Consider the following 17,350-nt stretch of genomic DNA (forward strand, 5'->3'; position numbering starts at 1 on the left):
TATGCACGAGAGTCATTCATTCCATAATAGAATCTTCCCCGTTAGTAGGGTTCAGCCGAATCCTTGCCATGGGTTTATGTACCACTTTCAGTTGTCTCAGCATGTACTGTAGCAAGATACTCACAGCATTTATGTAACATTTTTGTACATTATATTGGTTTTCACTTTTTCTTCATGTTAAGTTTAATACATTTGACTTTCAGTTGGCTCTACCAACTCAGAGCTGTAGAAAAAGTTGCCAACCAGTATGTAAGCAATCTAGGTATACAATTTTTCATTAGCATGGATGCAATTTGAGCCCTAGACCAGCACTGCTTGGAAGTAATACTTTACACTTACCTGAATAAAAGGAAGCATGCATGTCAAAGCACTTTATTAAGCTGGGTAAGGTTGTTTTCACCATTTTATAATGAGGATGCTAAGGCATAGAGTGGCAGTGACTATTCCATGGCTCTTTGAGAGTCAGTGATTCTCAAAAATAGAACCTATGTCTTCTAATTCCTAGTCCCTGGGTCTAACTCATAATGACTCCAGTACGTATAAATGTGCTCACTGCGGGAGAGGGGGAAAGAGCAGTAGGCACTTACACAGAAATTATTGCTAGAAGGATCATCAAAAATTTTGCATATCAGTCTTTGCTGTGAACATTTTGCAAAGTGACTAGTGCTGTTTTTTAACCTCTTTATTTATATATTTAATAAACAAATGTTATATTCCAAGTACACACACAGCTTTCCTGCTCTGCATGAAAAATTACAAATAAAGAAGGTATATCAGTAGCATAGTTCCTATAATTTTTATTCAATTTCCTTCTAGAAACTGAGGGGTGAAAGAAATAGCAAAGGCACCTGAAAGTGAATAATGTAATTTCCCCAACCCAATCTGTTTGCATTTTCCAGGCACACTCTGTATGGGCAGCGTTAGTTTCCAAAAGAGGGATCACAGAATGGTAAAGAGCACAAGAAGAGCCTACTGTGTTAAAGCTTACAGTTAATTGGGCTATGCATCGCCAAGACATCCTTAGCATAACAAGCATTGTGGTTTAATTTTTTAAAAGTTGATTTAAGAAGGTCCTAATATGTGAACAGAAGGGCTCGGTCATGCCAGGTTTCAATCTTCATCTTCACTGAAACTTGACAATGAGAAGGAGTATTAAGACATGTGACTAAACACAGCTGTCTTTGCTATCACAGGCATTTCTAATCAAACATTTCTCATTTAGACAGCGAAGTGCAGACCCCTTGTGTCCAAACTGACATTGACAATGTGGCAATGGACACTGCTGGTGTCTCTAAGAAGAAAAATGGATTCAAGTATTGATTGATCACTGGAAACAATTATCTTTTTTCCAAGTGAATGAGAAGCAATCATGACTATGTTGCAAAGCTCCACTGGCGAAGAAAGTGGGGATAGAAAAGATTGAACAAGGCTCATAAAATTTCACTTTCAGCACACTGAGTAACATGATTGTTAAATTTTAAAGCTATTTTTTCCTTCAGTACTATGCAAAACATTGATATTTTAGCATAAAAGAAGAATGCTTTTGAATAGGGATTTTGTTCTCTTAAAGCAGCACTGATGTTTTAACTCACCATAAGATGTACATATGATAAACTCTATTACCCCTGAGAGCCCATAATCAGGGGGAGGACAGGATGTTACAGGCTGTGTTGGAGGTAGCAAATAACTACCAATAGTGTAATGGTAGCATCTGAGCAGAACTGTAGGATGTCTGGCATGTTTGTGAAATCCCATTACTACTAGTTCAGCATTGAAAAATAAGATTAGTCACTATTTGGAGATTAATTGGGATGAAATGCAAACTAGAAAGGCTGCAGCTTGGCCTCAAAGGGATATCTGGTGAACCTGTGTTTGGAAAGTTATTTAAGATGGTTGGTTTTGGTTTTCTTTTAAAATATGTTTTGGGAGAGCGTTGCAGTGATTGGCAGGAGCACTGGATTATTTTTCAGGCAAACAGCAAGTGTTTTAGATGTGTTCATGCTGGGTTGCTGCTTGGGTCTTGTGTATACTGGAGCTTTGAACTGTGTGGTGTCAAACAACCATTTTCAAGCACATTTCTTCCTAATGCAGTTTAGCATCTCCACTCTCCAGAAATGGTCATAATGGACACGGGGATAATTTTGGTACGTCCACACATGCTGTACTTCCCAGCAGTGTTTGCAACTATGTATCATGGGACTTTTAGAAAGTTCTCCCAACCCAAGTAGTGATTCCTTGATGTGACTGACTGACAAAAAGGGTCAAACTTTTTTTAAGGAATCATTAGATCAGAGCACCCTTCTTCTCTCTGAGAAACCACATAAAATAGCTTATCCTAACTTCCAATAGGGAAATACCATATGAGTTGCTCCTAGCTACCATTTCCCAAGAAACATAGTTTGATCTTGATACTGGTCAACAGCAATCTCAAAATGTTCACGGAAATCCATATAGAGCACAAAAAGTTTCACCTCCAGCTTTAATGAAAACTTTGTAGATATGGGAGAAAAATGTAGATGAACTAGTGTTATTTACTAATGCTGGTCTACCTGACCAAATGCATTCAGGATTCAAGCTTAATGTTAATTTTGCACACTAGTTAAATTAGTATCTTTTTAGGAACTGATAAATAAGTAGATCCTCGAATTCTAAAATGAATGCATAAATTAATAACACTGTGTGATGAGATGTATGGAAACAAAACTGATTAGAGATAATGAGACAAACTCAAAATCTGTGCAAGCAAGTGCAATTTCAGTTACTTGAATGGATTTGTACCATCTTAGATCAGGTCAGAAATGGGTCCAAAATTTCTCAGTAGGAAGCTGAAACACAAAGAAACAGAGATACACACATACACACACATTTTTTAGTTTGTAGGTTATAAACAAAAGAGAGTTGGGGGGGGTGTTTCTCTCCATAATTGTAACAGATGTCAGTTTCACCTCCTGGGAAAATACTCTTATTTGAAATGTTATAACTATGAAAGCTCCTACAGTTGCCAAAATAGTTTCACATTTGTAACTTGAGATTTAATAGCTTACTATATTCATGTGTTAACTTGAATTGTTTTGGATATATACAATTAGAAATCATTACATAGGTTTTCAGTTGAACAATTTTCCCCAACAAGCTTAAACAAAATAATTTCTAAATAGATTAGTTTATCAAAACCAATCTACTTGAAAATTATCTAGAGCTTTGGTTTTGATTCTTTCATTTTGTTTGCACACTTGTTTTTTATTTGCTGCTTGTCTCAATCTCAGCTATGCCAAATTTGCAAGCAGAACTGTTCTCTCCCCCCTCACACACACCTTTTGGGTGTATATACTAAACACAGTGCTTCTATCAGCAGTCAGAATGGAAATCTGTTAAACTCACAGCCTGCTATTCCCTAAAGAGCTGCTGTGCAGGCATTTCTCTTTCCCACACTTAAAAATTTTTGCATCTTAAATGTAAACACTGTGTGACACACACCAAATTTATCAATCTTGTTGTGTATTGTTCCCATTAATTCATGAGGTGTAACTTTCTTGTACTTTAATTCTGGATGGTGCACAAAGCCAACAAGAGGTGGTGTTGGCACAGAGAAAGCATTTCTGGCTTCAAACAACAACTTTGTATTCCGGGGAAAAATTGAAATGTTAATTGTCCAAAATCCAGTGTGCAGCTTTCTTTGTGAAGAGTCTTGTCCTATAACCTGATTTTAGCACATCATTCCAAGTCCTGAAACAACTATGTCACCGCTGAATCCATGCACCTCTCAACATTTAATGCAACAACAGAAAATCCAGAATTCCTAGAGGTACCTTTAGGGGAAATTGGATATTTCAGTTATTTCAAATGTTACATATTTTAAATCTAAATTTATGAAAATGCAATATTCTGATCCAAGCTGCAAAATTTGGATCCATATTTTGATAATCCCAAATTGCCTTTGTTTGTTTCCATGTCTGCTTTTAACTTTGTTAGATAAACACAAGGATATTCAGATAGGATGATTGACAAGCTGGGAGAGGGAGTGGTTTTGTAAAACTGGAAATCCTATTTTGTTTCAGTAAATCTTTTTCTGGTTTTCTTCTTTGTTCTTGTCTTATCATTGTCTGTTTCCTCTCCAGTTCCCCCTTTCTCCCATATGAAAAAAAAAAGTTACCAAATAAGTGATCAGTCATGGTCCCATGGAAATCAATGGGACTTCTGCCATTAGCTTCAGTCAGTGCAGAACCAAGCCTGACAGCTATAATAATTATAACTATATAATTAAGCTATAACTAATTTAGTTTCCTTTTGGGACCTGCTTCCTAGTCATGAAAGGATATTTCATATTTCTATTTTCCCTGACTCTTTAAAATTATGTTTTAATATTTTGTGTAAGGTTAGTGTTTATAAAAAGCACTGGATCAACAGCCTTAGATTCTGAAGTCTCCTATGCACAGTTCTCATGGCCATCCTGGATCTCTCTGCTAAGACTTCCAGATCTAGTGTTTTGTGGGTTTTTTGTGTCCTTGACACCATGTCTTGGGAACTTTACTAAGGTCACCAAATAGCCAACAGATAGTGGGAATTTGTGGTCACTAACAACTACCTACAGGAGAAAACTTCTGTAGCCTGTTGCCAATTTTTCAGCCATATAAATCCCAATATTTTAATTTCTCCTTATTTAAAAAAAAATGCAGTGTATTCTGATACACAGCAGAGAGGGGCCTGGCCTAATCCCACAAATTGAACACTCATTAATTATACAAGTTTTGTAAAGTCTGAATTTCATGACTCAATCCCAGTTGTATTAGGCAGCATTACAATAAATACTTAGTCCTAGCATAATCTAGAAAGCTGCACTTAAAACTAAATGACTTTTGAGATAATATAAAATTACTTTTGAGATAATATACTAACCATCTTCTTCCTCCCTTTCTTCTGTTAGCAGTCTAATTTTACAACAAAAATGTGTCATTACTTGGTTAATGATGTGTGTCTGATATTTATGATAATGAACTTTGTTAGACTTCAGGTCCAGCATGGATTTCATAACCCTTAAATCTAGCTTGTCATCTCTAATCAACATTCTGACAAACTGGCAGACTACAGTAGGGACTTCAGTGGCTATTAATAGTAAAGGCAGTATCATCCTTTAAAAACTGTACTCAGAATTAAATTTGTCAATCAGCGGAGTTGACTATCAGAATTCTCAATTCTCAATTCTTAATGTTACAGTTTTACAAACTATAATAAAATCACTGGCCCTGCCCACCAGACAGTGTACATTTGTTCTCTTCATACTTCACAATTTTAAAATCAGTGCCATAATCTGAACAAGTAGAAGACTAAATAATCTTTTCAATTCCCTTTTGGTCTACCCATCTTTATTACTGCCCTACTTTATTATTGTGTAAAGGAAGAGGATTCCAGATAAGTTTCATAAAGAGATGATGGTTTCCAGATACTTATAATACTGAAGACAGGAACCACTAATATAGAAATATTAAATACACCCTGGGAAAAACAAATCACATAATGGATAGGAACAGGGCAAATATGTCATCAACGTGAACAACATTTATGGGACTGTGTGTAAATTAGGGATGCACTGATTGATTCAGATGAAATGAGAACAGACCCTGGGCCTGCTCCAATGGGAGCTTGATAGTCTATATGCAAATCAAAGAAGGGCATAAATGGTCACATTTTAGAAATGCATGCAGTCTCGTAAATGTGGCCTGCTCTCAACAAAATGTCTTTGGATCTGGTGCATCTGGTCTAGGGCTGGCATTTAGACTCGCTAGGGCCCAGGGCACAAACTAAGGAGCAGGCCCCCATGCAGGGGTGGCTCTAGGCATTTTGCCGCCCCAAGCATGGCAGGCAAGCTGCCGAAGGCAGCCTGCCTGCCGCCCTCGCGGCGACCGGCAGAGCGCCCCCAGTGGCTTGTCGCCCCAAGCATGCACTTGGCGTGCTGGTGCCTGGAGCCACCCTTGCCCCCATGGAAGGCATGGTCGTGGAGGTGTTGACACTGACCTACAGTCTGGGTGGCCCACTGAGTTGAGTCGGGGCTGAAGCATGTAATTTAGTTTTGTGTGGCCCCCTGTAGTGTCAGGCCCCAGGCAATTGCCCTGCTTGCCATGCCCTAATGACAGCCCTGCTCTGGTCACTGACCATTTGATTTGCAACCCACGAAGACAAGACACTTGTCTGTTTACAAATGAGTTCACCTCACATACTCTCTATCATTAGTGTATCTGCTGCATTCATAGGCGCTGACTCTGTGAGTGCTCCAGGGCTGGAGCACCCATTGGGAAAAAATGGTGGGTGCTGAGCACCCACTGGTAGCGCCCCAATCAGCTCCCCCCCAGCGCCTGCCGGTGGGCCGCACAGATCAGTGCAGTGGGGCCTTGGGAGAACGGGTGGAGTGGGGGCAGAGTCTGGGGCAGAGCAGGGGGTCAAGCACCCCCCGGTACATTGGAAGTCGGCGCCTGTGGCTGCATTCATTTCTTTTCTGTATTGTACTTTTTCCTCTCAGAAGAAGGTTGTTTACTTTTTTTTCTCCTGCCTGACTCACAATCAGCTTCTGCTTCTGTGTAGGACTCTGAGACCTAAGCATCCCTAGTTATTTTAGATCTAGACAGGGATCATAGTGAATGCAAGAAACAAACACACCTCCTCACCAGTTGAGTTCAGTGACAATATCTACATATGCAGATCTTCATTGCAACCTTTTTTTCCTAATACTGTATCAAAATGCAAAGCCATCATGTATGTGTAGGGCAAAAAGAAATGGTTATAAACAGTCTGTATGCCTTTAATTTATTCTAGGAGATAAACCTGAAGTCTTGAAATCATTAGTTCCTCTACTTGTGTGGCAAAAACCTGTGTATAACATTCCAGAAACCTGGCTGGGTTAATCCCTGATGAAGTATATGTCCCAGCAGGAAGATGTAGTAGAACAGGTGCCAATCTGCCCAGTAATGTACTCACAATTGCAGGTCACAGTGTCTGGCTGCCTGAAAGCAGACAGATTTGTCAAAAGGAATTATTGATGTGTGGGCGGTGAGGGTGAAGAAACCTAAATGTGTCCCCATTTACATTACTGCTGTCGCAGTTACTTTTGTCAGGCCAGTCTGTAAAAGGCATTTCCCCAGATGTGAAAGCCATGTGTGTCAGCCCAGCTGAGCCTGCCTCAGATATGTAATTTACCATATCATTTGTGCCCAGTGATGGTACTAATCAAGGAGTTTTGTTAAATGATAGTTACTCTTGATGTCCATACAATCAATTTAGATATCTGCTAATTTAGGGGCCCATTCATGGCTTCCTGAAATATTGATCTAATCATTTTTATTCTCACAAATAAACAATCTAGCCTATAAACCATCCAAACCAACTTTTTCTTAGTCAAATTTTTGAAATTTAGTACAAAGAAAATATCAGAGGGGTAGCCGTGTTAGTCTGGATCTGTAAAAGCAGCAAAGAGTCCTGTGGCACCTTATAGACTAACAGACGTATTGGAGCATGAGCTTTCATTGGTGAATACCCACTTCGTTGGATGCATCCGACGAAGTGGGTATTCACCCACAAAAGCTCATGCTCCAATACGTCTGTTAGTCTACAAGGTGCTGCAGGACTCTTTGCTGCTAGTACAAAGAAAAGTAGTTCATGTTTCTGAATGCATTGGTAACCCTCCTATTTCAATTAATTATCCAGAATGCAGCTACATTCTTCTTTGAGTGCTGGTCCCTGTCTGTAGTCCACTGTGGGTACATGTGCTCTGTGTACCTGAGACCACAAAGTTCTTGAAAGTATGGCCCATTGGTCTGTGCCTGAGCCCCTACTCTCCTCATGCTTTGTACCAAGGATGTGAGGGGCAGAGCAAACAGAGCACCTTTTCAGTTCCTTCTTACTGTCGCATGGCCTAACTTGGAACCTCCAGTGTCCGAAGCTTCTCCTTTTCTCTTCAGCTTCCTGGTTTTCAAATCTGTAAATATTTCAAAATTTGCTAGTTTTATCTTTAGTGTTAATAGTTTTATTAGTATAGTTAGTAGTTACGTTTCCCACCCCAGGGAATCCCCTTCTGGCTCCTAGTATGGGAAATAGATTATGGCCAGAATACTGGGTCTTAAAAACTACCTCTCCTGCCTCCAGTCTTTCTTAGTCAGCAATGACCCCCAGCACTGCCTGTCATAGGCACTGACTCTGTGAGTGCTCCGGGGCTGGAGCACCTACTGGGAAAAATTGGTGGGTGCTCAGCACCCACCGGCAGCTCCCCATGGCCCCGCTCCACCCCCCTGCTCCAGCTCGCCTCTGCCTCCTCCGCGAGTGCACTGCTGCGTCCTGCTTCTCCCCCCTGCCTCCCAGCACTTGCACCATGAAACAGCTGACTCACGGGGCAGGGAAGGAGGGGGGAGGAGGGGGAATGCAGTACACTGGGGGGAGGAGCAGGGAGGGGGCAGAGTTAGGGCAGGGACTTTGGGGATGGGGTTGGAATTGGGGTGGGGAAAGGGGCGGGGGGCGCGGGCACCCACTGGCGCTGGAGAAAGTTGGTGCCTATGCTGCCTGTACCATCTTGGAGAAGTACATATATCTACCAGGTACAGTATCTGTCACTCCTTCTCTAGCCAGACCCAACAGGCACAGGAATTCTAGCTTAAAAAGCACCTCAGCAAAAAAGACTGAGGTCCCAATCAGAACCAGACTGGAGGACACCTCGTCCCTTCATACATCAGGCAGCATCATAAAGGAGCGCCCCCTAGCATGAGGCCTGACTCAGGAGCGAGGGAGATTATGCTTATGGACCCTCTGTCAGAGTTTCATCAGAAGAGCAGGGAATGCTCTCATAAGCACAAGAGCAGATCCCCCTCTAAGTCCACTCCTAAGAGAATGGATTCCTCCCTGACTCCATCCAGGTTGGGCAAATCTTTGTACCCAGTTCCCAAAGACAGGGCTCAGGTCATCCTCATCACCCTTCAGTGGCCCAAATAATTCTGGTTTCCTACTCTCCTGCAGATGTTGTCCCACCCATCTATCGGCATTCAGTCCTTCCTGGATCTCTTGACCCAGGAGAATGGCAGAGTCAGGCATCCCAACCTTGATGCACTTCATCTCATGACTTGGTAGTTGGATGGCATCAAACCTAGAACGTTCCTATTCTGAAGCTGTGCATCCATTCTTAATAATAGCAGAATGGAGTCCATCAGAAAAAGTTACCTACTCAAGTAAAAACATTTCTCTGTCTAGGCCCAGCAAAATCATGTACCTCCAGAAACACTGAATATTTCCACTATTTTAGACTGTCGTCTTAGTTTCAAGATGACAGGTATTTCCCTTAGCTCTCTATGGGTTCACCTAGTAACACTCAGCACATGTCACTTGCCATCAGATGGTTACTCTAACTTTACTCACCCAGTGATGGCCAGATTCTTGAAAGGTCTGATGCGAACCTTTCCACAGGTAAGGAAACCAAGACTAGACTGGCATCTTAACCTAGTGCTTTGGCATTCACTAAGCCACCCTTTTAACATCTGGCTCCATGCTCTGTATCCCTCCTGTCAGTGAAGGTTGCCTTTGGTGCCATCACCTTGGACAGGTGAGCTGGTGAATTTGGAACTCTGATGAATGGTTGATCCATCATATACAGTATTCCATAATAACAAAGTCTCATTTATGACTACATCCAAAAATCACCCCTAAGATAATTTCAGATTTTCACATAAACCAGTCAATTCACTTACCTGTATTTTTTCCAAAACCCCACACCTCTAGCAAGGAGAGGAGACTTCATTCCCTCTACATGCAACAAACATTAGCATTTTACCTGCAAAGAACTAGATCAATCAGAAAGTTGCCTAGACTGTTTGTTGTCGTAGCAGGAAAACGTCCAAGGTCTAGCAATTTCATCTCAGAGGATCTCTTAAGAGGATCTCTGGCTGTATCCTGCTCTGTTATCGATTGACACATCTCCCTCCTCCATGCAGGGTAAGGGCTCATTCAGAAGGGCCACAAACAGCCTCAGTGGCATCACTCCAGCAGGTACCCATACTTGTCATTTGCAGGGCAGCTACTTGGAGTTCCATCCACACATTCTCAAGACATTCTGCCTGGGTCCAGGACTCCTCCACAGATGCCTTTTGTGGGGCAGCAACCCTATGAGTAGCTATACCACTTGCATCCTCGCACTCCCCCTCCTCTGAGTCACCCAAAGTAATATACACACTGGGACCAGCACTCAAAGAACAGGGAGTTACTTATTTTATTGTAACTGAAGTTCTTCAAGATGTGTGGTCCCTATCTGTATTCCACTACCCACCCTCCTTCCCCCCTGCTTCGAATCTTGATAAGATTCATGGTAGAGAAGGAACCAAAGTGGTTGTCAGTCCACCCATCCTTTTATCCCCATGATGCAGAGCATGAGGAGAGCAGGGGCACAGGCATGAACCAAATAACACTGCCTGCAAGAATTCTCCAGTCTCAGGTGCATGCCCACAGTGGAATACAGATAGGAACCACATATCTCAAAGAATTCCTGTGACAATAAGGTAATTAATTTCCCTTTTATGCTGCCTTTCATTCAGCCACTAGACTCCTTAACATAATTGTATGTTGTTAAGATTCCACCACTAAAAAGGCTCAAGATTTTAATCTTTACCCAGTTTTTGTACTGTAGTGTTTTAATTAATATGGATACAATTACTACTAAAAGGTAAAATGCAGCACATGGAGTACCACACTGTGTAATCTCACAAAGGCCTCATAGCAATCCTTTATGTATATTAAAAGGGACATTTGGTATAGTAACACAAAAGCACAATTGCCTTCAGCCAGCTAAATGTAAAAGAAGTGGAAATCTCTCAGAATCGTATTCTGTTTGAATATAGTATTTGTATCTTCCACAAGAAAATAGTAGGAGCTGGAACCACATGATTTTTGTAGAAATTTCTTCATGTGAGAGGAGAGAGAACCTGTATTACTGTATTTCCTACCTGTTGAGAGATTGATTTTGCAATGTTCATGTGCTTTTAATGTAGGGTTTTTTAAGTGTGTGTGTATAATATATATAGGTCATGCTTCCAGGATGCATTTGTTCATTCGTGTAACTAAAAACAGAACTCCTTTTTTTATAAAGATATATTTTGAGAAGTTTAGTCCCTTTGTGATGACCAATATATGTCATTGGGAGTCTACCACATTTCAAAATCCATTATTATTGCTATAATACTTTTTGTCTCAGTACAAAACACTGGTTTGTTACTTCTAGAGTAAATAATAAAGGAATGCTTGTTTTTGCTTACATTTATACAAACTGATGCTTTTTACATATTATGTGATTTTTTTTGTGTGAAATGAAACTTATAAGCAACGTGAACAATTGTATTGATTTAAATACATTGATATTTAAGCTCAAATATGTATTTATTGCTTTCAGCATACATCTTGATTTAATTTTAGTTTGAAATTTTAGTTAATTGCTGTAAAATTCTTACATTATTTTTACTTTGGAAAGCTATAATCATATTTTGTAAGGAGGTGAGATAAAGGCCTTATGGCTTGCTGGTCTCAAAAGGGCTTTGCTTAGTATGAACGTGTTTAAATATAAGCTTGCTTGTTTGCTAATATTATTTTAAAGTTTGCAAGTTCACTGGATTCATGTTCATAGAACTGTATGTTACAGTCAATGAAGAAACTAAATGTGTGTGTGTAAAAGAAGATTAAGGCAGCAAGTACAATGAAGTCCCGGTTAAGTCATAAATATAATTGTTAATTGGATTCCCACTCCTAATTCTCCCTGACTAAAGCAAATGGCATTTGGTATGTTCTGGCAAATGAGGTGTAAAAATATAATTAGGGAGGCCAAAAAAGAATTTGAAGAACAGCTAGCCAAAGACTCAAAAAGTAATAGCAATTTTTAAAAAAAATACATCAGAAGCAGGGAGCCTGCTAAACAACCAGTGGGGCCACTGGATGAGATGCTAAAGGAGCACTCAAGGATGGTAAGGCCATTATGGAGAAACTAAATGAATTCTTTGCATCGGTCTTCCTGGCTGAGGATGTGAGGGAGATTCCCACACCTGAGTCACTCTTTTAGGTGACAAATCGGAGGACCTGTTTCAGATTGAGGTGGTGTCATTAGAAGAGGTTTTGAAACAAATTGATAAATTAAAAAGTAATAAGTCACCAGGACTAGATAGTATTCACCCAAGAGTTCTGAAGGAACTCAAATGTGAAATTGCAGAACTACTAACTGTGGTTTGTAACCTATCATTTAAATCCGTTTCTGTACCAAATGACTGGAGGATAGCTAATGTGACACTAATTTTTAAAAAGGGTTTCAGGGTGATCCCGGCAATTACAGGGTGGTAAGCCTGACTTCAGTACTGGGAAAACTGGTTGAAACTATAGTGAAGAACAGAATTGTCAAGACACATAGATGAACATGATTTGTTGGGAAAAAGTCAACATGGTTTTTGTAAAGAGAAATCATGCCTCACCAATCTTCTATAATTTGTTCAGGGGGTCACAAGCATGTGGACAAGAGGGATCCAGTGGATATAGTGTACTTAGATTTTCAGAAAGCCTTAACGAGGTCCCTCACTACAGGCTCTTAAGCAAAGTAAGCTGTCATGGGATAAGAGGGAAGATCCTCTCATGGATCAGTAGCTGGTTAAAAGATAGGAAACAAAGGGTAGGAATAAATGGTCAGTTTTCAAAATGAAGACAAGTAAATAGCGATGTCCCCCAGGGGTCTGTACTGGGACCAGTACTATTCAACATATTCATAAATGATCTGGAAAAAGGGGTAAATGGTAAGGTGGAAAAATTTGCAGATGATACAAAATTACTCAAGATAGTTACATCCAAAGCGACTATGAAGAGTTACAAAGGGATCTCCCAAAACTGGGTAACTGGGTAACAAAATAGCAGATGAAGTTCAATGTTGATAAGTGCAAAGTAATGCACATTGGAAAACATAATCCCAACTATACATATAAAATGATAGGGTCTAAATTATCTGATACCACTCAAGAAAGAGATCTTGGAGTCATTGTGGATAATACTCTGAAAACATCTACTCAATGTGCAGTGGCAGTCAAAAAAGCTAACAGAATGTTGGGAATAATTAAGAAAGGGATAAATAATAAGACGGAAAATATTATATTGCCTATATATAAATCCATGTTATGCCCACATCTTGAATACTTCATGCAGATGTGGTTGCCCCATCTCAAAAAAGATATATTGGAATTGTAAAAAGTACAGAAAAGGGCAACAAAAATGATTAGGGGTATGGAACAGCTTCCACATGAGGAGAAATTAATAAGACTGGGACTTTTCAGCTTGGAAAAGAGATGTTGGGGGGGGTGGGGGTGGGGATATGATAGAGGTCTATACAATTATGATGTCATAGAGAAAGTAAATAAGGAAGTGTTATTTACTCCTTCTCATTACACAAGAACTAGGGGTCACCAAATGAAATCAATAGGCAGCAGATTTAAAATAAACAAAAGGAAGTATTTCTTCACACAGTGCACAGTCAACCTGTGGAACTCTTTGCCAGAGGATGTTGTGAAGGCTAAGACTATAACAGCGTTTAAGAAAGAACTAGATAAATTCATGCAGGATAGGTCCATCAAGGGCTATTAGCCAGGATGGACGGGGATGGTGTCCCTATTCTCTGTTTGCTAGAAGCTAGAATGGGTAACAGGGGATGGTTCACTTGATGATTATCTGTTCTGTTCATTCCCTCTGGGGTGCCTGGCATTGGCCGTTGTTGGAAGACAGGATACTATACTAGATGGACCTTTTGGTCTGACCCAGTATGGTCGTTCTTATATTCTGCAGAAGATCAGCCCTATAGTCTCTCTGCATGGAATGCAGATGTTCTGTCTTGAAATGGCTAACTAGTCAGATCTGTAGGGATCGCCTACAGTTGTTCTACACCAAGAAAGAGAGAATTGTCCGTGTCTACTGGAACTAATTTTAATAATCCTCCTCCTTAGCAGGAGCAGTGTTTGAGCCTGAGCTGCTCTGCTCTCACTTTCTCTTCCCATCAGACTTGAGTCACTTATTGGAGACTCAGTGCTTTTGCTCAACCGGGAATTCCGGGGAAGAGGTTATTTTTGCTGGAATAAAACATAGGAGGTATCACCTGCTGCAAGTTTTTATTGTTCTTATTAGTTCTGCAGTGGTTCATAAGTTTAGTCCTTTGACAGCTCATTCCACTCAGGGGCAAGGAAGGGACACTGATCTCATAGAGATGCCAAGTACTGTATTATCACTCTTGGTTTCCTCAGACTGACAACTGCCAGTGTATTGTGACATGCACATTGCTCTTAGCTGGCATCTTTATGTGTGTGTGCAGTGCCAAAGTGAGTTCCAGGCTTGCCAGGGGTCATTCCTCTATTATAGGAAGAACTCATAATAACCCCTATACTTAGGTTGCCGAACACTTACTATTATAAAGGATTCTTGTGGTCTTTTTTAAAAAGCTGTAATGCTTCCATTGTTTGTAGCTGGCATTTGAAATTTAGCAGGGGGAAAGCCCTTTGGCTAGCGAAATACCTTTATTTTGCCCCATGAAATTCCATTTAGATTTTTCTGAGATATAAACTGCTAAAAAATCACCATTTTCATTCTGTTTCCAGGCTTTAGGAAAATTTTGGCATGCTAAAGTAATAATTACATGATTTTTCTAAAAAACTGAGGTCTCATCACACAAACATTTAGTTCATGGAAAGCTGGGGGCATGAATATATCCCACAGTAGCCTGCAGCAGACTGTCTCTGTAGATCCTGCTGAAGTACATTAATAGTTTAACGAGCTTTGATCTAATCCTGTTTCAAAGAGAACTAGATCAAAATTCATTAACAAACTCTTAATGTGTGTCAACAGTGTCTATGGAAACATTTAGTCTGGGGCAATCTACAGGGTAGATTGCTGTGAACTAAACGTTCATGTGGACAAGCCTTGAAATTGTCACAGGAGTGCTTTATACACAGGGGCGGCTCTAGATATTTCGCTGCCCCAAGCAGGGTGGCATGCCACGGGGGGCGCTTTGCCGGTCGCCGGGAGGGCAGCAGGCGGCTCTGGTGGACCTCCTGCAGGCGTGCCTGCGGAGGGTCCGCTGGTCCAGCGGCTTTGGTGGACCTCCCGCGAGCCATGGGACCAGCGGACCCTCCACAGGCACGCCTGCGGGAGGTGGTCCGGAGCCACGGGACCAGCGAACCCTCCGCAGGCATGCCTGCGGGAGGTCCACCAGAGCCGCCTGCCGCCCTCCCGGCGACCGGCAGAGCACCCCCCGCGGCATGCCGCCCCAAGCACGCGCTTGGCGTGCTGGAGCCTGGAGCTGCCCCTGTTTATACAGGAGAAATATCTCTTCATACATAGTTAGTAGATGAGATAGCAGTAGATTGCATACAAGAAAATATGGCATAATTCCTGGGTTTTGTAAGACCAATAAAATGTGGTGGTGTGCACTACAAATGTTGCCCTGTTTTTGCAGCACTTTAAAAGGAGCACTTACCAGAGCCCACACCGCCCTGAAAGTAGCAGCAGTTACTGCACTGTGAACACCTGAGAACTTTTGGAGCAGCGGCAGTGGGGTCTGGAGAGTAAAGGAATAAAACCAGGCTGAGCTTCTCCTGGCTAACCTTTCTTGACCCAGTATTTGGCCCCACCAGCCCATCTCCCTCTCCGAGGGCACCATATGGGGCTGGAGCTCCCCCCTACTCCTGGGGTTTGTCAAGTCTTGCTGTCCCCTGACCATCCTCTGGACCTAATAAGCCATTTCCTCCCACGCCACTCCAGGATAACCGCTTTTTCCTATTGCCAGCTAACGTTCTGTAGCTCAAGTGGTAGAATTGTATGATGCATTCCTGAAGGTTCAAGGTTGAAATCCTGCTCGTGAGGCATGACTTGGGGAGTGGAAGGGGTTGTTATAGTTGCACATAATAGAATTTGGTTTGGTTTTTTTTATTTATTTAAAAAAAATCCTCAAAATTGCCTACAAAAATCCTAAATTAAAAGACAGTTACATTATTCTAGAAGATGTTAATGGCTGTCATCAAGCATGTCTTTGATCTACAGGCAGTCACAGAGCTTGTTAAAGAAGATAGGTTTGCTAGCCACATTTCATTCAGGCTAAACCAAAAGAAGCAGTTCACCTTCTTTATAAAGTAAGACTGCTAGAGACAGTAGAAGCCACCATCCAAGGCATTTGGCCATATGCAAGGCTAATCAGCAGCGAACTCATGTAGCCTGAGGGGATTCTCCTCTGTGTGTCAGAGGGAGAAAAAGTGGGGATAGGGGAATAACCAAAAAGGAAGAAAAATCCAGCAGAGAGTGAGAAAGGCAGTTATGAGCATAGCCCTGAGAGACAGCAGACACTGAGCTCTTTTGAGGCACAGGAATAACTGGAAGGGCAGGCTTCAAAACTGTGAGCTAGGAAACTCCCTGCTGCTAGTTGTTCCTTTGTTCATGCAAACAGGACGTTGATACAATCTTATTTTAAAAAATGTACATAAAAGAATATCTGACTGATAATTAATTTCTCCTCCTAGCAGAAGCAACCCAGCAAGCCCTGAATATTGGCTCACCTCTTGGGCCAAGGAGAAACAGTTATTTAAATTGTAAAGTCAAGCATGCAAGAGTTGAAAAATACAAGATTTACGTTAACTTCCCTCTTGTGCATATGCATTATAGCACAGTCTTTAATTACATTATTACATCATATTTCTCCATGGAGCCTCTGCCTCATCCAGTCTACAGGATGTACACACAAGAAGGCAGAATAAAGGTTGCACAGAAATTTGGAATTTCCTAACTTCTGCATGTTTGACTTTGTAACTTAAATAGCATTCATGTAACATGATTTTTTTAAAAGTAATTGCATATGTAGCTTCTGGCAATGAAAGATTTGCACATCAGATGTCAGTTTTGCCATCCCCAGGTGGAGGGTGCTGTTTCCAAATGGACAAGCACAATTCCATTGTAACTTTTGTATATTTTACAGAACTAGACTCCCTTCTCCTCTCATCTTTAGATGCCTCAACCATATATTTCGCTCATCCAATTTTTTTCCCTTTTTCCTCCATTGGTATTTCAACCTCTAATTCAAATTCATGCTAAAATAAATCTTAACGGAAAACAAAACATTTAAAGTGCTTGACATAAAACCACCAGAGCAATTCTGGGCTCTGTATATAGAACTAGCACAATTTGCTGTGGTCATGTGCTTCTGGTTTTTACATACTTTTTCTTACTCTGTTTAGATAGGGGTCCCTGTAGGTTGTGATATAACACACAAATACAGAGCATCTCCTATGCAATGAAATGACGGATTAATGTCTGTCTTTAATTATGATTTAAA

General features: G+C 41.0%; 1 long non-coding RNA gene across 1 annotated transcript in view; it reads right to left on the reverse strand.

Moving 5' to 3' along the window:
• Positions 1-2,832: 2,832 nt before the first annotated feature.
• Positions 2,833-17,350, reverse strand: part of LOC123343754 — a 112,807-nt gene continuing 98,289 nt past the window's right edge. Inside the window, exons 2-3 of the long non-coding RNA XR_006572343.1 lie at positions 7,874-7,966; positions 2,833-3,809 (exon numbers count right to left, since the gene is read on the reverse strand). This is a non-coding gene — a long non-coding RNA (uncharacterized LOC123343754). The remainder of the gene's footprint in view (positions 3,810-7,873; positions 7,967-17,350) is intronic.

Source organism: Mauremys mutica, chromosome 11 (assembly GCF_020497125.1).
Source record: "Mauremys mutica isolate MM-2020 ecotype Southern chromosome 11, ASM2049712v1, whole genome shotgun sequence".
NCBI classification, from domain to species: Eukaryota; Metazoa; Chordata; order Testudines; family Geoemydidae; genus Mauremys; species Mauremys mutica.